Source organism: Bufo bufo, chromosome 1, assembly GCF_905171765.1.
Source record: "Bufo bufo chromosome 1, aBufBuf1.1, whole genome shotgun sequence".
Taxonomy (NCBI): Eukaryota; Metazoa; Chordata; class Amphibia; order Anura; family Bufonidae; genus Bufo; species Bufo bufo.
The window spans coordinates 647,875,481-647,898,131 of record NC_053389.1 but is presented as its reverse complement, the minus strand read 5'-3'; positions in this window follow the sequence as shown (position 1 = coordinate 647,898,131).

Genomic DNA, 22,651 nt, shown 5'->3' with positions numbered 1-22,651 from the left:
ATTAGCCCAAGACATTTAAGCATAAAACTAAAAAAATTGAGAATACTTCACAATTAAGTACAATTAGCACAATTCATGTTCATTAACCACTTCATTTCTTTCACACCAACATTATGCAAATCAAGTGGGAGGCAAATGATCATAGTAATGCCACACATTTAGTGTGCATTGGGCCAAGTAAAAACGCTGATTGACCTGTATATTGTTGCTTGCAAAAGAACCGTTATTGGCTGCAGTGGATTTAAACAGGAAGTTTACATCCACAGAGCCCAGTGGAGCAACAGCCAGTCAAGAATGCTTCCCTTCACAGGTCTGCTCAGGGGAGGGGAAGGAGGGGAAGGAGGGGGTCCCCCCTCCCCCAGAGTTGCACAAGCCCTTTAAGCATTACATTCTACCCGTTCAAATTAATGTGTTGTCTATGTAATGTACAGTAGAACAGAGCAAGTCCTCCATAAATACTCTTTACAAATGCTCTACACACTGGCTAAGAAATTATGATCTTTAACAGGGGAGTTTCATTCATTCATAATTCTTTAATAAAGTGGATTTTCTAAACTGGACAATCATTTTAACCCAGACCTGTCATTGGGTCTCTGGATTTTTTCTTTGCTATAAAGTTTATTATGGACTGAATAGAAATGAAAAATACAAAAGAGTTTATAGTGGCAAAGTACAGTAGGTTAGCCACAGTAGTATTTGCCAAAATGCCAGAAAGGTCATTGCACTGTATTGGCTTCAGTCAGTTGCGCCATCTATTGGAGAATTGATTGAGAAATGTAATACAATTATTCCATTATTTCATTTATATTTTAAATATAAGTCTGGTTATATCAAATCTTATTCTAGCCAACTAGGAAGCATTAGTTAATTTTAAATCATTTTATTGCATAGTACAGTAGATATAAGCAGAGGTATAAAGGGGTTGTTCACCTTTATGATGTTTTTTTACAGACCCCCACAGGGTGTTCGAGCTCGCGGTGGTGATCATTCTTACCTGATCGCTGCTGTTGGGTTCTGGCTCCATTGATCCCCTGCCTGCTCCTCAGGTACTGAGTCTTTCTGAGTTAACATCCGGTTTAATGTATAGAATGTCTGCAGCGGTGACATGTCACCCATGTGACATGTGAATCAGTGATATGCTGTGGCCTGTCATTGGCTGCATCTATCACGTGCCCCTAATCAAACGGATGTTGACTCAGAAAGACCCAGTACCTGCAGAGCAGGCAGGGGATCAATGGAGCCGGAACTCAGCACCAGGAATCAGGTAAGTATGATTATCACAACGAGTCCAGAAACCCTGTAGGGGTCTGTAAAAAACATCATAAGGGTGAACAACCCCTTTAACCCCTTAGTGACCACCCATATGCCTTTTTACAGCAGTCACTAAGGGTTAACAGGCTGGGCCGCTGCCTTTTCACCACGGCCCATTATGGGGATAGTGCATTGCATTTTAGAAGCAATAAAAAGATTGGCTGTTATAGTCCACTCATAGGACTATTAAGTGGTTGAAAAAAGTAAAAAATATATATTATTAAATAAAGAAATTCTAATTAAAAAAAAGCCTTTTTTCCATTGAAAATAGGCTTTTCAATAAAAAAAATTGCAAAAATAAAAATCTCCGTCACGTTTGGTATCGTCACGTCCGTAATGACTCACACTACACAAATATCATGTAAATTATCTCCTATGGTGAACACTGTAAAAACTATAAATCAATTCCAGAATTGCTAATTTATTCTTAGTTGACACTGAAAAAAACTTAATAACAAATTATCAAAAAGTGTTATTTATGATATGACAAAATTATACCAATAAAAACTAGTCGTCCTGCAAAAATCAAGCCCTCACACAACTCCATAGAAAGAAAAAGATTATAATTACACTTACTGGTAATTGGATTTTCCATTTAGCCTCCACAACGGCACTAAGCAGGAGGGTACCCCGCCTCCCAGGGACAGGAAACAACGTGGAGAGTAAAAGTTTAAAAGCCTCCTCCCCTTTACCTTGTCCAGTAAATATCCAAGAACACAAGAGGATGCTGAATAAGATTTTTATCTGGGAGAAAGATTACAAAAAAAATAAACTTTCTCTTAATATTAACAAAGGAGCAAAATTAGGTTGGGAATCTCCAGTGCTGTTGTGGAGGCTAAATGGAAAATCCAACTACCGGTAAGTGTAATTATCATCTTTTCCATACGCCTCACCAATGGCACTAAACAGGAGGCTTAGCAAAGGAATCAACAATTAGGGGGGGACCACTGCAGACAAAACCTTACGACCGAAGGACAGATCCCTATTAGCAACTACATGTAGTCTATAATGTCTAAAGAAGGTAGACGGACTGGACCAGGTAGCCGCATGACATATCTGGGCCAATGAAGCAAAGGCCCCTTCTACAGAAGAGGTTGATACCACCCTAGTTGAATGAGCTTTCAGATCTACGGGAAGGGGGGGGACATCTTTTTACTTGTGAGCCATAGAGATAGTCATTTTTATACAGCGTGAGATGGTTATTTTTTAGAAGTCTTCAAATAGACCAAGACACATTTATAGAGTTGAGCGAACACCTGGATGTTCGGGTTCGAGAAGTTCGAACCCGATCCGAACTTCGTCCCGAACCCGAACCCCATTGAAGTCAATGGGGACCTGAACTTTTGGGCACTAAAAAGGCTGTAAAACAGCCCAGGAAAGAGCTAGAGGGCTGCAAAAGGCAGCAACATGTAGGTAAATACCCTGCAAACAAATGTGGATAAGGAAATGATTTAAAATAAAAATTAAAAAAATTAAAATTAACCAATATCAATTGGACAGAGGTCCCATAGCAGAGAATCTGGCTTCACATCAGCAGAGAATCAGTCTCTTCATGCCATAGCAGAGAATCTGGCTTCATGTCAGCGCAGAATCAGTCTTCATGTCATAGCAGAGAATCAGGCTTCACGTCACCCACCACTGGAACAGGCCACTGTCACACATTTAGGCCCCGGCACCCAGGCAGAGGAGAGAGGTCCCGTAACAGAGAATCTGGCCTTATGTCAGCGCAGAATCTGTATTCATGTCATAGTAGAGAATCAGGCTTCACGTCACCCACCTCTGGAACAGGCCACTGTCACACATTTAGGTCCAGGCACCCAGGCAGAGGAGAGAGGTCCCGTAACAGAGAATCTGGCCTTATGTCAGCGCAGAATCTGTATTCATGTCATAGCAGAGAATCAGGCTTCACGTCACCCACCACTGGAACAGGCCACTGTCACACATTTAGGCCCAGGCACCCAGGCAGAGGAGAGAGGTCCCGTAACAGAGAATCTGGCCTTATGTCAGCGCAGAATCTGTCTTCATGTCATAGCAAAGAATCAAGCTTCACGTCACCCACCACTGGAACAGGCCACTGTCACACATTTAGGCCCCGGCACCCAGGCAGAGGAGAGAGGTCCCGTAACAGAGAATCTGGCCTTATGTCAGCGCAGAATCTGTATTCATGTCATAGCAGAGAATCAGGCTTCACGTCACCCACCACTGGAACAGGCCACTGTCACACATTTAGGCCCCGGCACCCAGACAGAGGAGAGCGGTCCAGTAACAGAGAATCTGGCCTTATGTCAGCGCAGAATCTGTCTTCATGTCATAGCAGAGAATCAAGCTTCACGTCACCCACCACTGGAACAGGCCACTGTCACACATTTAGGACCCCGGCACCCAGACAGAGGAGAGAGGTCCTGTAACAGAGAATCTGGCCTTATGTCAGCACAGAATCTGTCTTCATGTCATAGCAGAGAATCAGGCATCACGTCACCCACCACTGGAACAGGCCACTGTCACACATTTAGGCCCAGGCACCCAGGCAGAGGAGAGAGGTCCCGTAACAGAGAATCTGGCCTTATGTCAGCACAGAATCTGTCTTCATGTCATAGCAGAGAATCAGGCTTCACGTCACCCACCACTGGAACAGGCCACTGTCACACATTTAGGCCCAAGCACCCAGGCAGAGGAGAGAGGTCCCGTAACAGAGAATCTGGCCTTATGTCAGAGCAGAATCTGTATTCATGTCATAGCAGAGAATCAGGCTTCACGTCACCCACCACTGGAACAGGCCACTGTCACACATTTAGGCCCCGGCACCCAGAAAGAGGAGAGCGGTCCCGTAACAGAGAATCTGGCCTTATGTCAGCGCAGAATCTGTCTTCATGTCATAGCAGAGAATCAGGCTTCACGTCACCCACCACTGGAACAAGCCACTGTCACACATTTAGGCCCCGGCACCCAGACAGAGGAGAGAGGTCCTGTAACAGAGAATCTGGCCTTATGTCAGCACAGAATCTGTCTTCATGTCATAGCAGAGAATCAGGCATCACGTCACCCACCACTGGAACAGGCCACTGTCACACATTTAGGCCCAGGCACCCAGGCAGAGGAGAGAGGTCCCGTAACAGAGAATCTGGCCTTATGTCAGCACAGAATCTGTCTTCATGTCATAGCAGAGAATCAGGCATCACGTCACCCACCACTGGAACAGGCCACTGTCACACATTTAGGCCCAGGCACCCAGGCAGAGGAGAGAGGTCCCGTAACAGAGAATCTGGCCTTATGTCAGCACAGAATCTGTCTTAATGTCATAGCAGAGAATCAGGCTTCACGTCACCCACCACTGGAACAGGCCACTGTCACACATTTAGGCCCAGGCACCCAGGCAGAGGAGAGAAGTACTGTAACAGAGAATCTGGCCTTATGTCTGCGCAGAATCTGTATTCATGTCATAGCAGAGAATCAGGCTTCACGTCACCCACCACTGGAACAGGCCACTGTCACACATTTAGGCCCCGGCACCCAGGCAGAGGAGAGAGGTCCCGTAACAGAGAATCTGGCCTTATGTCAGCGCAGAATCTGTATTCATGTCATAGCAGAGAATCAGGCTTCACGTCACCCACCACTGGAACAGGCCACTGTCACACATTTAGGCCCCGGCACCCAGACAGAGGAGAGCGGTCCCGTAACAGAGAATCTGGCCTTATGTCAGTGCAGAATCTGTCTTCATGTCATAGCAGAGAATCAGGCTTCACGTCAGCCACCACTGGAACAGGCCACTGTCACACATTTAGGCCCAGGCACCCAGGCAGAGGAGAGAGGTCCCGTAACAGAGAATCTGGCCTTATGTCAGCGCAGAATCTGTATTCATGTCATAGCAGAGAATCAGGCTTCACGTCACCCACCACTGGAACAGGCCACTGTCACACATTTAGGCCCCGGCACCCAGACAGAGGAGAGCGGTCCCGTAACAGAGAATCTGGCCTTATGTCAGCGCAGAATCTGTCTTAATGTCATAGCAGAGACTCAAGCTTCACGTCACCCACCACTGGAACAGGCCACTGTCACACATTTAGGCCCAGGCACCCAGGCAGAGGAGAGAGGTCCCGTAACAGAGAATCTGGCCTTATGTCAGCACAGAATCTGTCTTAATGTCATAGCAGAGAATCAGGCTTCACGTCACCCACCACTGGAACAGGCCACTGTCACACATTTAGGCCCAGGCACCCAGGCAGAGGAGAGAGGTCCTGTAACAGAGAATCTGGCCTTATGTCTGCGCAGAATCTGTCTTCATGTCATAGCAGAGAATCAGGCTTCACGTCACCCACCACTGGAACAGGCCACTGTCACACATTTAGGCCCAGGCACCCAGACAGAGGAGAGCGGTCCCGTAACAGAGAATCTGGCCTTATGTCAGTGCAGAATCTGTCTTCATGTCATAGCAGAGAATCAGGCTTCACGTCAGCCACCACTGGAACAGGCCACTGTCACACATTTAGGCCCAGGCACCCAGGCAGAGGAGAGAGGTCCCGTAACAGAGAATCTGGCCTTATGTCAGCGCAGAATCTGTATTCATGTCATAGCAGAGAATCAGGCTTCACGTCTCCCACCACTGGAACAGGCCACTGTCACACATTTAGGCCCGGCACCCAGACAGAGGAGAGCGGTCCCGTAACAGAGAATCTGGCCTTATGTCAGCGCAGAATCTGTCTTCATGTCATAGCAGAGACTCAAGCTTCACGTCACCCACCACTGGAACAGGCCACTGTCACACATTTAGGCCCCGGCACCCAGGCAGAGGAGAGAGGTCCCGTAACAGAGAATCTGGCCTTATGTCAGCGCAGAATCTGTATTCACGTCATAGCAGAGAATCAGGCTTCACGTCACCCACCACTGGAACAGGCCACTGTCACACATTTAGGCCCAGGCACCCAGGCAGAGGAGAGAGGTCCCGTAACAGAGAATCTGGCCTTATGTCAGCGCAGAATCTGTCTTCATGTCATAGCAGAGAATCAGGCTTCACGTCACCCACCACTGGAACAGGCCACTGTCACACATTTAGGCCCCGGCACCCAGACAGAGGAGAGCGGTCCCGTAACAGAGAATCTGGCCTTATGTCAGCGCAGAATCTGTCTTCATGTCATAGCAGAGAATCAGGCTTCACGTCACCCACCACTGGAACAGGCCACTGTCACACATTTAGGCCCCGGCACCCAGACAGAGGAGAGGTTCATTCAACTTTGGGTTGCCCCGCAATATAATGGTAAAATGAAATTAAAAATAGTATTGAATGAGGAAGTGCCCTGGAGTAGAATAATATATTGTTAAGGGGAGGTAGTTAATATCTAATCTGCACAAGGGATGGACAGGTCCTGTGGGATCCATGCCTGGTTCATTTTTATGAACGTCAGCTTGTCCACATTGGCTGTAGACAGGCGGCTGCGTTTGTCTGTAATGACGCCCCCTGCCGTGCTGAATACACGTTCAGACAAAACGCTGGCCGCCGGGCAGGCCAGCACCTCCAAGGCATAAAAGGCTAGCTCTGGCCACGTGGACAATTTGGAGACCCAGAAGTTGAATGGGGCCGAACCATCAGTCAGTACGTGGAGGGGTGTGCACAGGTACTGTTCCACCATGTTAGTGAAATGTTGCCTCCTGCTAACACGTTCCGTATCAGGAGGTGGTGCAGTTAGCTGTGGCGTGGTGACAAAACTTTTCCACATCTCTGCCATGCTAACCCTGCCCTCAGAGGAGCTGGCCGTGACACAGCTGCGTTGGCGACCTCTTGCTCCTCCTCTGCCTTCGCCTTGGGCTTCCACTGGTTCCCCTGTGACATTTGGGAATGCTCTCAGTAGCGCGTCTACCAACGTGCGCTTGTACTCGCGCATCTTCCTATCACGCTCCAGTGTAGGAAGTAAGGTGGGCACATTGTCTTTGTACCGGGGATCTAGCAGGGTGGCAACCCAGTAGTCTGCACATGTTAAAATGTGGGCAACTCTGCTGTCGTTGCGCAGGCACTGCAGCATGTAGTCGCTCATGTGTGCCAGGCTGCCCAGAGGTAAGGACAAGCTGTCCTCTGTGGGAGGCGTATCGTCATCGTCCTGTGTTTTCCCCCAGCCACGCACCAGTGATGGGCCCGAGCTGCTTTGGGTGCCACCCCGCTGTGAACATGCTTCATCCTCATCCTCCTCCACCTCCTCCTCATCCTCGTCCTCCTCGTCCTCCAGTAGTGGGCCCTGTCTGGCCACATTTGTACCTGGCCTCTGGTGTTGCAAAAAACCTCCCTCTGAGTCACTTTGAAGAGACTGGCCTGAAAGTGCTAAAAATGACCCCTCTTCCTCCTCTTCCTCCTGGGCCACCTCCTCTTCCATCATCGCCCTAAGTGTTTTCTCAAGGAGACATAGAAGTGGTATTGTAACGCTAATAACGGCGTCATCGCCACTGGCCATGTTGGTGGAGTACTCGAAACAGCGCAACAGGGCACACAGGTCTCGCATGGAGGCCCAGTCATTGGTGGTGAAGTGTGTCTGATCCGCAGTGCGACTGACCCGTGCGTGCTGCAGCTGAAACTCCACTATGGCCTGCTGCTGCTCGCACAGTCTGTCCAGCATATGCAAGGTGGAGTTCCACCTGGTGGGCACGTCGCATATGAGGGGGTGAGCGGGAAGGCCGAAGTTACGCTGTAGCACAGACAGGCGAGCTGCGGCAGGGTGTGAACGCCGGAAGCGCGAACAGACGGCCCGCACTTTATGCAGCAGCTCTGACATGTCGGGGTAGTTGCGAATGAACTTCTGCACCACCAAATTCAGCACATGCGCCAGTCAAGTGATGTGCGTCAAACCGGCTAGTCCCAGAGCTGCAACGAGATTTCGCCCATTATCGCACACCACCAGGCCGGGCTTGAGGCTCACCGGCAGCAACCACTCGTCGGTCTGTTGTTCTATACCCCGCCACAACTCCTGCGCGGTGTGGGGCCTGTCCCCCAAACATATGAGTTTCAGAATGGCCTGCTGACGTTTACCCCGGGCTGTGCTGAAGTTGGTGGTGAAGGTGTGTGGCTGACTGGATGAGCAGGTGGAAGAAGAGGAGGAGGAAGCTGAGTAGGAGGAGGAGGAGACAGGAGGCAAAGAATGTTGCCCTGCGATCCTTGGCGGCGGAAGGACGTGCGCCAAATAGCTCTCCGCCTGGGGCCCAGCCGCCACTACATTTACCCAGTGTGCAGTTAGGGAGATATAGCGTCCCTGGCCGTGCTTACTGGTCCACGTATCTGTGGTTAGGTGGACCTTGCCACAGATGGCGTTGCGCAGTGCACACTTGATTTTATCGGACACTTGTTTGTGCAGGGAAGGCACGGCTCTCTTAGAGAAGTAGTGGCGGCTGGGAACAACATACTGTGGGACAGCAAGTGACATGAGCTGTTTGAAGCTGTTTGTGTCCACCAGCCTAAATGACAGCATTTCATAGGCCAGTAGTTTAGAAATGCTGGCATTCAGGGCCAGGGATCGAGGGTGGCTAGGTGGGAATTTACGCTTTCTCTCAAATGTTTGTGAGATGGAGAGCTGAACGCTGCCGTGTGACATGGTTGAGATGCTTGGTGACGCAGGTGGTGGTGTTGGTGGTACATCCCATGTTAGCTGGGCGGCAGGTGCCAACGTTCCTCCAGAGGCAGAGGAAGAGGCCGAGGCGGCGGCAGCCGCAGCAGAAGAGGCCGAGGCAGCGGCAGCAGCAGAAGAGGCCGAGGCGGCAGTAGCAGAAGAGGTAGCAGGGGAAGCCTGAGTGACTTCCTTGTTTTTAAGGTGTTTACTCCACTGCAGTTCATGCTTTGCATGCAGGTGCCTGGTCATGCAGGTTGTGCTAAGGTTCAGAACGTTAATGCCTCGCTTCAGGCTCTGACCCGAGGGCGTGCAAACCACTCGGGTCTTGTCGTCAGCACATTGTTTGAAGAAGTGCCATGCCAGGGAACTCCTTGAAGCTGCCTTTGGGGTGCTCGGTCCCAGATGGCGGCGGTCAGTAGCAGGCGGAGTCTCTTGGTGGCGGGTGTTCTGATTTTGACCACTGCTCCCTCTTTTGCTACGCTGTTGGCTCGGTCTCACCACTGCCTCTTCCTCCGAACTCTGAAAGTCAGTGGCACGACCTTCATTCCATGTGGGGTCTAGGACCTCATCGTCCCGTGCATCGTCTTCCACCCATTCTTGACCCCTGACCTCCTGTTCAGTCTGCACACTGCAGAAAGACGCAGCAGTTGGCACCTGTGTTTCGTCATCATCAGAGACTGCTGAGGTGGTATTCCCATGTGCTCATCATCAGGAAAAATAAGTGGTTGTGCGTTAGTGCATTCTATCTCTTCCACCCCTGGGGAAGGGCTAGGTGGATGCCCTTGGGAAACCCTGGCAGCAGAGTCTTCAAACAGCATAAGAGACTGCTGCATAACTTGAGGCTCAGACAGTTTCCCTGATATGCATGGGTGTGATGTGACAGACCGATGGGCTTGGTTTTCATGTGCCATCTGTGCGCTTTCTGCAGAAGACTGGGTGGGAGATAATGTGAACGTGCTGGATCCACTGTCGGCCACCCAATTGACTAATGCCTGTACCTGCTCAGGCCTTACCATCCTTAGAATGGCATTGGGCCCCACCAAATATCGCTGTAAATTCTGCTGGCTACTGGGACCTGAGGTAGTTGGTTCACTAGGACGTGTGGCTGTGGCAGAACGGCCACGTCCTCTCCCAGCACCAGAGGGTCCACTAACACCACCACGACCATGTCCACGTCCGCGTCCCTTATTAGATGTTTTCCTCATTGTTCCCGTTCACCACAATTTTGAGAATGGCAAATTTGGGAATGCTTTTTCAACCCAGAACAAAAGTCTGCTTTGACGGTCACTACAAATAACTTGACCAGCTAAAACTGTGCAGATTTGGTTGAATAGAGATGTGAGACCTGTTTTTTTTTGCGCTGTGTGACAGTTATAGGTTTAATCACAGAATGACACTTCTATCAGCACGCTAGTGTGTGTCTTAGGTTTTTCTGAATGATACTATCAATAACTTTAATGTAAGATTTTCTTTTTGGGATAGATTTCAAGTAGGCCTGAAATACCAGAAACTAGTTATTTTGAGAATGGCAAATTTGGGAATGCTTTTTCAACCCAGAACAAAAAGTCTGCTTTGACGGTCACTACAAATAACTTGACCAGCTAAAACTGTGCAGATTTGGTTGAATAGAGATGTGAGACCATTTTTTTTTTGCGCTGTGTGACAGTTATAGGTTTAATCACAGAATGACACTTCTATCAGCACGCTAGCGTGTGTCTTAGGTTTTTCTGAATGACACTATCAATACCTTCAATGTAAGATTTTCTTTTTGGGATAGATTTCAAGTAGGCCTCAAATACCACAAACTAGTTATTTTCAGAATGGCAAATTTGGGAATGCTTTTTCAACCCAGAACAAAAAGTCTGCTTTTACGGTCACTACAAATAACTTGACCAGCTAAAACTGTGCAGATTTGGTTGAATAGAGATGTGAGACCTGTTTTTTTTTGCGCTGTGTGACAGTTATAGGTTTAATCACAGAATGACACTTCTATCAGCACGCTAGCGTGTGTCTTAGGTTTTTCTGAATGATACTATCAATAACTTTAATGTAAGATTTTATTTTTGGGATAGATTTCAAGTAGGCCTGAAATACCAGAAACTAGTTATTTTGAGAATGGCAAATTTGGGAATGCTTTTTCAACCCAGAACAAAATGTCTGCTTTGACGGTCACTACAAATAACTTGACCAGCTAAAACTGTGCAGATTTGGTTGAATAGAGATGTGAGACCTGTTTTTTTTTGCACTGTGTGACAGTTATAGGTTTATTCACAGAATGACACTTCTATCAGCACGCTAGCGTGTGTCTTAGGTTTTTCTGAATGATACTATCAATAACTTTAATGTAAGATTTTCTTTTTGGGATAGATTTCAAGTAGGCCTGAAATACCAGAAACTAGTTATTTTGAGAATGGCAAATTTGGGAATGCTTTTTCAACCCAGAACAAAAAGTCTGCTTTGACGGTCACTACAAATAACTTGACCAGCTAAAACTGTGCAGATTTGGTTGAATTGAGATGTGAGACCTGATTTTTTTTGCGCTGTGTGACAGTTATAGGTTTAATCACAGAATGACACTTCTATCAGCACGCTAGCGTGTGTCTTAGGTTTTTCTGAATGATACTATCAATAACTTTAATGGAAGATTTTCTTTTTGGGATAGATTTCAAGTAGGCCTGAAATACCAGAAACTAGTTATTTTGAGAATGGCAAATTTGGGAATGCTTTTTCAACCCAGAACAAAAAGTCTGCTTTGACGGTCACTACAAATAACTTGACCAGCTAAAACTGTGCAGATTTGGTTGAATAGAGATGTGAGACCTGTTTTTTTTTGCGCTGTGTGACAGTTATAGGTTTAATCACAGAATGACACTTCTATCAGCACGCTAGCGTGTGTCTTAGGTTTTTTTGAATGATACTATCAATAACTTTAATGGAAGAATTTCTTTTTGGGATAGATTTCAAGTAGGCATGAAATACCACAAACTAGTTATTTTCAGAATGGCAAATTTGGGAATGCTTTTTCAACCCAGAACAAAAAGTCTGCTTTGACGGTCACTACAAATAACTTGACCAGCTAAAACTGTGCAGATTTGGTTGAATAGAAATGTCAGGTCTATTTTTTAGGCGCTGGGTGACAGGCTCAACTTGCCCCTGATGTAATATATGGCCAAAAAATAACCAGACTGTTGATGGTTAAATGCACTTCGGTGACACAGGCTCAGCCTGCAGCTGATGTAGTATATGGCCAAAAAATAATCAGACTGTTGATGGTTAAATGCACTTGGGTGAAACAGGCTCAGCCTGCAGCTGATGTAGTATATGGCCAAAAAATAACCAGACTGTTGATGGTTAAATGCACTTCGGTGACACAGGCTCAGCCTGCAGCTGATGTAGGATATAGCACAAAATAACCACACTATCGATGGTTAAATACACTTGGTGATAGCTCGTGCTGGCGCACCACAAGTCACAAAATGGCCGCCGATCACCCCAGAAAAAAAGTGATCTAAAAACGCTCTGGGCAGCCTCAAAAAAGTGAGCAAGTCGATATTATCACTTCAATGATCCACAGCTGCAGATCGATCACAGAATGAAGTCTTTTGGAGGAGTTAATCTGCCTAATCTCGCCCTAACGTCGCAGCTGCAACCTCTCCCTATACTGATCATTGCAGAGTGACGTGCGGCACTACGTGACTCAAGCTTAAATAGAGGCTGGGTCACATGGTGCACTGGCCAATCACAGCCATGCCAATAGTAGGCAAGGCTGTGATGGCCTCTTGGGGCAAGTAGTATGACGCTTGTTGATTGGCTGCTTTGCAGCCTTTCAAAAAGCGCCAAGAAAGCGCCGAACACCGAACCCGAACCCGGACTTTTACGAAAATGTTCGGGTTCGGGTCCGTGTCACGGACACCCCAAAATTCGGTACGAACCCGAACTATACAGTTCGGGTTCGCTCATCCCTACACATCTACAGATTTCAAGGTTGTGAAATTGTCTCTCCCTGATGGATCTAGCCTGTGGATAAAAGGTACTGCACTGCACTGAAATTTCTTGCTGACAGTGAAACCTGGAAACCACCTTAGGCAAAAAGGAAGGTTCTGTTTCAGTACAATTCTGTCATCCAGAATGGTTAAATATGGAGACCTACAAGATTGGGCCTGGATTTCTCCTACCCTAGCTGAGGTTTTGGCTATTAAAAAGGCTGTTTTTAAAGTCAGTAATTTCAGAGAGATTTCGTTAAGCGGCTCAAAGGGCGGGTCCATGAGGATAGAAAGCATTAAGTTAAGGTCCCAATGAGGTACAGTGGATCTAATTGCTGGATGAATTCTGCATGTCCCTTTAAAAAAAACGCCTGATTAAACTTACCTCCGCAAGTTTTACATCCAAGGGGTACTAAGGGCTGCCACCTGGACCTTTAGGGTACTAACCCTTAACCCTTTGTCTAGGCCACCTTGCAGGAAATCTAGAATTACCTTAATGTTAGGAGAGGCCAAGGGATCCCAAGAGGCCCCAACAAAAAGGAGAAACAAATTCCATGTTCTAAGATACATTTTTAATGTAATCGGTTTCCTACTGCTCAGCAGAGTGTTTATGACTGCCTCAGAAAGCCCCTTGGATTTCAGAATTGACTGTTCACTTTCCAGGCTGTCAGCTTTAAGCTACATGCACACAACTGTATGTGTTTTGCGATCAGGACCCTGAAGAAGAAGATCCGGTAACTGTTGCAGTATCCAAAATATTCCTTTTGAGAGTCTCAGCAGTAGAGGAAACCATGTTCTTTTTGGCCTGTATGGAGCTATTAGGATTAACTGGCATCTTTATTCCACTACCTTTGTGAGAACTCTCAGTATCAGAGAGATTGGGGGGAAGGCAAACAGCATCAGGGATCCGAAAAGGCATCCACTCTCACCGGATCGCCCTTGTATGAGAGGGAATAAAAGTGATCCACTAGTTTGTTTACTCTGGACGCAAAGAGATCCAGGATTGGAGATTCCCATCGGTGAATATTGATTTGTTCAGGCTCCTTTCTCCTGATTTTAACTTTTTTCTGCTCAAGAAATCCGCCAGACAATTCTCTTCCCCTTTTAAATGGACAGCTGAAATTTAATTTATATGAACATGAGCCCAGGACAACATTCAGGATGCTGTGTAATGAAGTCAGGCGGCACAGCGTACTGGTTGAGGGGTGCTTGGTTTGTGTGGAGGTAATCCCAAAATCAGAAGAATGGGAGTGCCGGTTTTCTTTCATTCTTCTAACATTCAGGATGCTGTCTGACAAAGAGTCCGGCTCTTTGCTATACGCCACCATGGTTCTGTTCTTACAAGATTTTGACATCCCGTAGATAGATGGTCGGAAGGAAGCTTTTTAGGGCCAGATAGACTGCTAAGAGCTCTTTTGAGTTTGAAGATAGAGGAAGAAGTCCCGGACTCCAGACCCCCTGTACTAGTTGTTGATTTACACAATGGGCATCCCAGCCTGTTTGCGTCTGTTGTTATAACGATCTGATTGACATCACCATTGTACCCCCTGGTTCAGATTCTTTGGATTCAGCCACCACCACCGGGAATTCTTTACCTGAGTAGGCAGGGATGCTTTCTTGTTCAGGGAAAGTTGGCTCAGGTCCCAGGAATTTAGAAGGAAATTGGGCCCACTTGACCGCCAGTATTGCTGAAGTCATTAGACCCAGAATCACCATAATTTCTCTGAAGGACACCCTGTGGAATAACCTGAATGAAGAGATCCTTGAGATAATGTCCTGTTTCTTTTGCTGTGGTAGAAAAGATGTCATAAGATGGGAGTCTAGAAGAATTCCTAGAAAGACTTTCATTATGCAGGGAACTAAGTCTGATATCTCCAGATTCAACTTCCAGCTGCAGATTTCCTTCAAGAAGATGTACCGAACTGGCTGCAATAAGAAAGTCGTCCAAATAAGGAATGAACATAATTTCCCTTTGATGGAAAAAACTCAAGATTTCTGCCACAAGCTTTGTAAAAATCCTGGGGGCAGACGAGAGACCGAAAGGGAGAACTTAGAACTGCAGCTGAACTAGGTGATTCTTCAGGAAGACAGCAAATCTCAGATATTTCTGATGACTGACATGTATGGGGACGTGGTAGTAGGCATCCGCTAAGTAGTGTTGAGCGCAAATATTTTAATCGTGAATTTTTATAGCGAATATCTACAATATAGTGCTATATATTCGTATTTGCAAATATTCTAGTTTTTTTATCAGTACTACTGCTTCTTGCTTGTGGGCCAATAAGAAGGCTGCAATATCTTTGTCAGAGCTTAGCAACATCGCTAGCAACCAATAGGAAAGTTGCCTACCCCTTTACTATATAGGAACAGGGCTTTTTTTCTGGCGGAACGCACCGGAACGGCGTTCCGCCACCTTTTGACATCGCAGCCTGCCATGCTCCAGCATCGCAGGCTGCGATGTATCAGCGGGGAGGGACTGGGAGGAGGAGCTGGGTGGTGCCGGTACGTTCACTGTGCTCCGGCCCCGCCGCTCCAGTACAGTTATAAAATGTGTAATTCAATTAATAATGATTCATGCTGCCCCCTCTGTAGTATAACATTCAATATATCCTACTCACAGGGCTACTGTTATATCGTAATGCAGGCCGGCCGGGCAGACGAGCGGCAGAGTGACTGACTGACGTCACGCGCCTGCGCCGCCTGCTTCATTCATAAAGTAGGCCGGGCAGCCACGTGACGTCAGTCAGTCACTCTGCCGCTCATCTGCCCGGCCGGCCTGCATTACGATATAACAGTAGCCCTGTAAGTAGGATATATTGAATGTTATACTACAGAGGGGGCAGCATGAATCATTATTAATTGAATTACACATTTTATAACTGTACTGGAGCGGCAATGGGGGTTCTGTGGATGTCACTGTTATGGGGTGGGGGGGTCTGTGGATGTCACTGTTATGGTGTGGGGGGGTCTGTGGATGGCACTGTTAAGGGGGGGTCTGTGGATGGCACTGTTATGGGTGGGGGGGTCTGTGGATGGCACTGTTATGGGGTGGGGTGGTCTGTGGATGGCACTGTTATGGGGTGGGGGGGTCTGTGGATGGCACTGTTATGGGGTAGGGGGGGTCTGTGGATGGCACTGTTATGGGGTGGGGGGGTCTGTGGATCGCACTGTTATGGGGTGGGGGGGTCTGTGGATGGCACTGTTAAGGGGGGTCTGTGGATGGCACTGTTATGGCGTGGGGGGGTCTGTGGATGGCACTGTTATAGGATGGGGGGGATCTGTGGATGGCACTGTTATAGGATGGGGGATCTGTGGATGCCATCCACAGATCCCCCATAACAGTGCCATCCACAAATCCTCCACCCCATAACAGTGCCATCCCCAGAGATCCCCCATTAACAGTGCCATCCCCAGATCCCCCATTAACAGTGCCATCCCCATCTGGGGGGTTTCTTTGCTGGGCTGGACTTTTATAGCCCTTCCAAATTTTACTTGCATCCCTGTTCTCTAAAGGGGCGGTCCTAGGAGTGGGTAGAGGCGTGGCCAGGGGAGGGGGGGCGAGTTCCACCACCTTTTCTCTGAGAAAAAAAGATAGTGACTGGGCGTCATTACTAGTGATGGACGAAGATCGGCGTTCGCGAACGCGATCATATGTTCGCGAACTGCAAGTTTGCGGCGGGCCCCATTCACTTTAATGGCAGGTGAACCTGAAAAACCTTCAGCTCATATTTTCAGCCACCAAATACTTAGTAGAAGTGCACAAATAGTCCCACAACATGGACAGTGACATACTAGAGGTGGATCAATGACAAAAATTCCAACAACAAAAAATGTGTCTTAATCAGGGGACATTTTTATGCGTCTTAAAGGGAAATTCTCTTAAATGTGCCCTGTTGGAGCCTAGAAAAATGTTATTTTAGGCCATGGGAGTACAGGCCTTAAAATCTAGGCATTCATCTGACATAAAATAAATTCTGATTATGTGGCTCGAGGTACATTATACGGTCAAGGGATAAAAATTTTACTGTAGGCCACTGGACTACAGGCCTCAAACATTTTACATTCAGCTTACATAAAAGAACAAGTAAGTATGTGGCTGGAGGTCTATTAGACGGTCAATGGATATCAATTTTACTGCAGGCCAGTACAAATACAGGTCAAATACATATGTTTAAAATAACTAAAAATATAAAATTGGATTAAAAACATGGCTAACGGAATCCCCCCTCTTGAAAAAAAACCGAATGAAAATAGTTGAAATTCGATAACACGTGGTCGTCACTGGTGTTGAATTCATCTGAAGCTGCAACAATTATGCATTCAGTGTACAGAAAAGAACAAGTATGTGGCTGGAGGTAGATTACACGGTCATTAGATATCAATTTTACAGCAAGCCAGTACTACAGTCCCCAAAATTATGCATTCAGCGTACAGAAAAGAACAAGTAAGTATGTGGCTGGAGGTAGATTACACGGTCATTGGATATCAATTTTACATCAGGCCAGTGGACTACAGGCCCCAAAAATTATGCATTCAGCGTACATAAAAGAACAAGTAAGTATGTGGATGGAGGTAGATTACACGGTCATTGGATATCAATTTTACAGCAGGCCAGTGGACTACAGGCCCCAAAACGTATGCATTCAGCGTACATAAAAGAACTAGTAGGTATGTGGCTGGAGGTCTATTAGACGGTCAATGGATATAAATTTTACTGAAGGCCAGTACAAATACAGGTCAAATACATATGTTTAAAAGAAATAAAAATATAAAATTGGATTAAAAACATGGCTAACGAAATCCCCCCTCTTGAAAAAAACCCCTAATGATAATAGTTAAAACACGTGGTCGTCAAAGGTGTTGAATTCCTCTGAGGCCCAAAATATTAGGCATTCAAAGGGCAGAAAAGGCGTTTTATGCCGCTATATTTATAAGACAGGGACAATTATTTTTTCTGGGTGGTGGCGGATAGTTGTGGGCTGTCATGAGGAAATTCAATTAAACTTAGTAGTCACATGTGTTGAATTCCTCCGAGATCCATGCCTCATTCATTTTTAGAAATATGAGGTAGTCCACACTGTCGTGAGCTAGGCGAGTGCGCTTATCGGTCACGATCCCCCCCTGCTGTGCAGAACGTCCTTTTGGACAGGACACTGGATGAGGGGCAAGCCAAGAGTTCCTTTGCAAATTGTGCCAGCTCTGGCTACAGGTCAAGCATGCACACCCAGTAGTCCAGGGGTTCCTCGCTTCTTAGAGCGTCCACATCGGCCGTTAACCTGATGTAGTCGCACACCTGTCGGTCTAGGCGTTCCCTGAGGCTGGATCCGTATGGAGGCTGTCGATGGGTTGGCTGCAAGAATGATCTCATATCCGAAGTGACCAACACATCTTCAAACCCCCCTCTTTTTGACGGCGCTGTAGGATTGGTACCCGCACCTGTTTAGCTGTGGGTGGAAATTCCTCTGCCAGTGCCCGCAACAGCAGAATGCAGCATATCTCGTGGCAAGGCCTGGAAATGCTGTATTCTGACAGCCCTCTGTGATGCTGGTAACATGTCCGCCATTTTGTTTTTGTATCGGGGTCTAAGTACTTTGCCACCCAGTACTGGTCCATGCCCTATATGCTTTTTATACAGCGGTCCCTCTTCAAACACTGGAGCATGAAGGCCCCCATTTGCACTAAACTGGAAGTGGTACCCTGGCTCCTGCTCATCGTCCAAGATAATGTCGTCCTCGGTCTCCTACCCCCAGCCACGGACAACACCAGGGATCCCAGAAAAGTTTAAAGCATGCTCTTCTTTCTCCTCCTCCTCCGCCCCGGCACGATCCTCCTCTGACTCCTCTTCAGACTCCTGTTGACTTGTCTCAGATGGAGTAGCCCTCCTGGGAATTCATCCAGCATTGTGACTTCCTCATCTTCCTGCTCCTGCTCCTCGACGGCTTAATCAATGACACGACGCAATGCACACTCCAGAAAGAAGGCGTAAGGTACAATGTCACTGATTGCTCCCTGGCTGCGACTGACCAGTTTGGTGATCTCATCAAATGGCCGCAGAAGTCTGCATGAGTCACGCATAAGCAGCCACTGGCGCGGTGAAAAAAAAAAAGCTCCCCAGAACCTGTCCTGCCACAGAGTTCGTACAGGTAGTCGTTAACTGCACGTTTCTGCTAGAGCAGCCTATCAAGCATATACAAGGTGGAGTTCCATCTCGTCGGGCAGTCACAAATCAAACGTCTGACGGGCAGGTGGTGTCGCCGCTGAACGTCAGCAAGGCGAGCCATGGCCATGTAAGATCTTCTAAAATGGCCAGAGATTTTCCTGGCCTGCCACAAGACGTCCTGGACCCCGCGGTATTTGACAACAAATCGCTGCACTACTAAGTTCAGGACATGTGCAATGCACGGCACTTGTGTCCTTTTGCCCTGCTTCAGCGCGCTCAACAGATTGGCACCGTTGTAACAAACCACTTTACCAACTGTCAAATTGAGCGGGGTTAGCCACTGATCGGCCTGTGACCGCAAAGCTGAAAGGAGTGCAGGACTGGTGTGGCTCTTGGCTTCCAGGCACAACAGCCGCAGCATGGCAACGTCTCACCTGGCACGTCGAATAGGTTCTGGGGAGCTTGGGGTGGGGGCGCAGCAGAAGAGGCGGTAGCAGTGGAAAAGGAGGAGTCAGCTGAGGAGGAGACGGAGGATGGAGTAGGAGGAGGAGAAGAAGAGGCAGGTCTGCATGCAATCTGTGGCGGTAACAGCAAATCCACACGGGTGCCACGTGTTGCATGCTTGACGGCCATCAGAGGGTTCACCCAAAGGGCAGTAAAAGTTAGGTATCTTCCCTGTCTGTGTTTGCTAGACCACATGTCTGTGGTCAGATGTATCTTGGCACCGACACTGTGTGCCAGAGATACATTCACTTGCCGCTGAACGTGGCCATATAGCTCCGGGATGCCCTTCTGGGAAAAATATTTCCTTCCAGGGACCTTCCATTGCGGTGTGCCAATGGCCACAAATTTTCTAAAGGCCTCCGAGTCCACCAGTTTATATGGCAGTAGTTGCCTGGCTAGCAGTTCTGACAAGCCAGCAGTCAGCCGTTGTGCAAGAGGGTTATCCGGCGTCATCATCTTTTTTCGCTCAAACATTTGGGCCACAGAAGTCTGCCTTGTGCCAGATGAACGCGACGACGGCATGGTGGAAGATGGAGTGGAGGACAAATGGGAGGAGAGAGAAGAAGGAGAAGAGGCAGGACGTGGAGCACCGGGAGTGTGGCTTTGTGGGTTCTGATGGTGTTGCTCCCACTGGGCTCGGTGATGGGAGGCCAGGTGCCTTCTTAAGGCGGTGCCTAGGTGAGTGTTGGGCTTACCGCGACTTATGCGTTGACAGCACAGGCTGCAGATGGCAACACTATTGTCAGCAGCGGACATGTTAAAAAACGCCCATGCTGCGGAGCCATGTGCTGGCGTCCTGGGAGTGCCAGATATGTGACCGTGCATGGTGGATGGCTGCTTTTTGCCTTCTGTGCACTGTCATTTCTGCCTACTTCTCCTCCCTATCTGCTGCTCCGTCTCTGCTCCTTTTCCTCTCTTGTGGGCACCCACCTGACATCCATCGACTTGTCCTTATCGTCACCTTCACCACCACTGACATTGGAGATCTCGAAGTAGGCAGCAACATCGGGGACCACCCTCCTTGGGCTGATCTGGGTACTGTCATCAGACTGCTGGGTGGCGACCGTTCATTCCTCCTCTTCCTGATCCGATGCCAAGAATGGCTGCGCATCGGTAAGTTCTTGCAATGGATGGGAAAATAATTCCTCTGACTTGAGCGGAGGGGATATGGTGGTGGCGGTGGTGTCTTTGGGGGTGCACACAGCAGAGAGTAAAGAGGGTGCAGATAGAGAGGATGAGGAGGGTGCAGAAGCGGAAGGCTGAGTGAGCCACTCAACCAAGTCTGGTGCGTCCTTTGACGTAATCGCGCGCACCTTTTGCAACTTCCCTTTTAGGCTCCGGCTTGGTGCACCTGCCCGACCCCTACAACCCCTGCAGAATGGCCTGCCTCTTCCTCTGCTTTTCATTTTCAAAATGACCCTGTGACAAAAGTCCCTATAAAAGAGCAGTATTTTTGGAAGAAGGTATATCACACCCCTGCCTCAATCAGTTTTTTTGGGGGGCAACTGGTATATCACACCAGTTGAAATTATTTGTTCCAATAGCGTTTGTCACTCTGTGTAGCTGAGGTAACACAGCAAAACCGCAAACAAATGCTGCACTACCTAAATACACTATATAGAAAGTATATTATTGGTATATCACACCCCTGCTTCAATCACTTTTTTGGGGGAGCAACTGGTATATCACACCAGTAGAAATTATTTGTTCCAATAGCATATGTCACTCTGTAGCTGAGGTAACGCAGCAAAACCGCAAACAACTGCTGCACTACTTAAATGCACTATATAGAAAGTATATTATTGGTATATCACATCCCTGCTTCAATCAGTTTTTTTGGGGGGCAACTGGTATATCACACCAGTAGAAATTATTTGTTCCAATAGCGTTTGTCACTCTGTGTAGCTGCGGTAACACAGCAAAACCGCAAACAAATTCTGCACTACCCAAATGCACTTTATAGAAAGTATATTATTGGTATATAACACCCCTGCTTCAATCAGTTTTTTCGGGGAACAACTGGTATATCACACCAGTAGAAATTATTTGTTCCAATAGCGTATGTCACTCTGTGTAGCTGCGGTAATGCAGCAAAACCGCAAACAAATGCTGCACTACCCAAATGCACTATATAGAACGTATATTATTGGTATATAACACCCCTGCTTCAATCAGTTTTTTTGGGGGGGCAACTGGTTTATCACACTAGTTGAAATTATTTGTTCCAATAGCGTATGTCACTCTATGTAGCTGAGGTAACGCAGCAAAACCGCAAACAAATGCTGCACTACCCAAATGCACTATATAGAAAGTATATTATTGGTATATAACACCCCTGCTTCAATCAGTTTTTTTAGGGGGCAACTGGTATATCACACCAGTAGAAATTATTTGTTCCAATAGCGTTTGGCACTCTGTATAGCTGCAGTATCACAGCAGAACCGCACACAACTGCTGCACAATACAAATGCACTATAATATACTTTATATTTTAGAAAGTATATTATAAGTATATTACACCCCTCAGTAAGTCACACCTATCGTTAGCACACCTATACCAGTCCTGGTTTATCACACTAGTTGAAATTATTTGTTCCAATAGCGTTTGTCACTCTGTGTAGCTGCGGTAACACAGCAAAACCGCAAACAAATGCTGCACTACCCAAATGCACTATTGTAACGGATCACCTGGCACCCCGACTGAGTACCTCCATTGACTTATGCTCCTAGCGTTTTCCTGAGGGTTCCAAGCACTCTGGCAGACACCACAATCACCGAACCGAAGAAGCAGATGAATCCTCTTCAAGCATATGAATGCTGTAGACAGTTGAATAGGAAACCATACGAATAGGTTTTCACTCCTAGCAGTCAAACTGGGACAGCATGCAATAAATCCTCCCCCAAGAATGAGACGACACTTCACCTTGAGGGTTAAAACAGGAACTCACTTTATTTAGACACAGCACACCTACTTTAAACCCAACAGCCTCATTTACATACAATAGGGTACCTAGAGGACTCTGGTACAAGGAAGGGTGGGGGCCAGACAATAGCAAGGGCTGATGGGAGATGGAGGAGGGACAGAACAGCTGGTTTAAACTGGTGTCCCT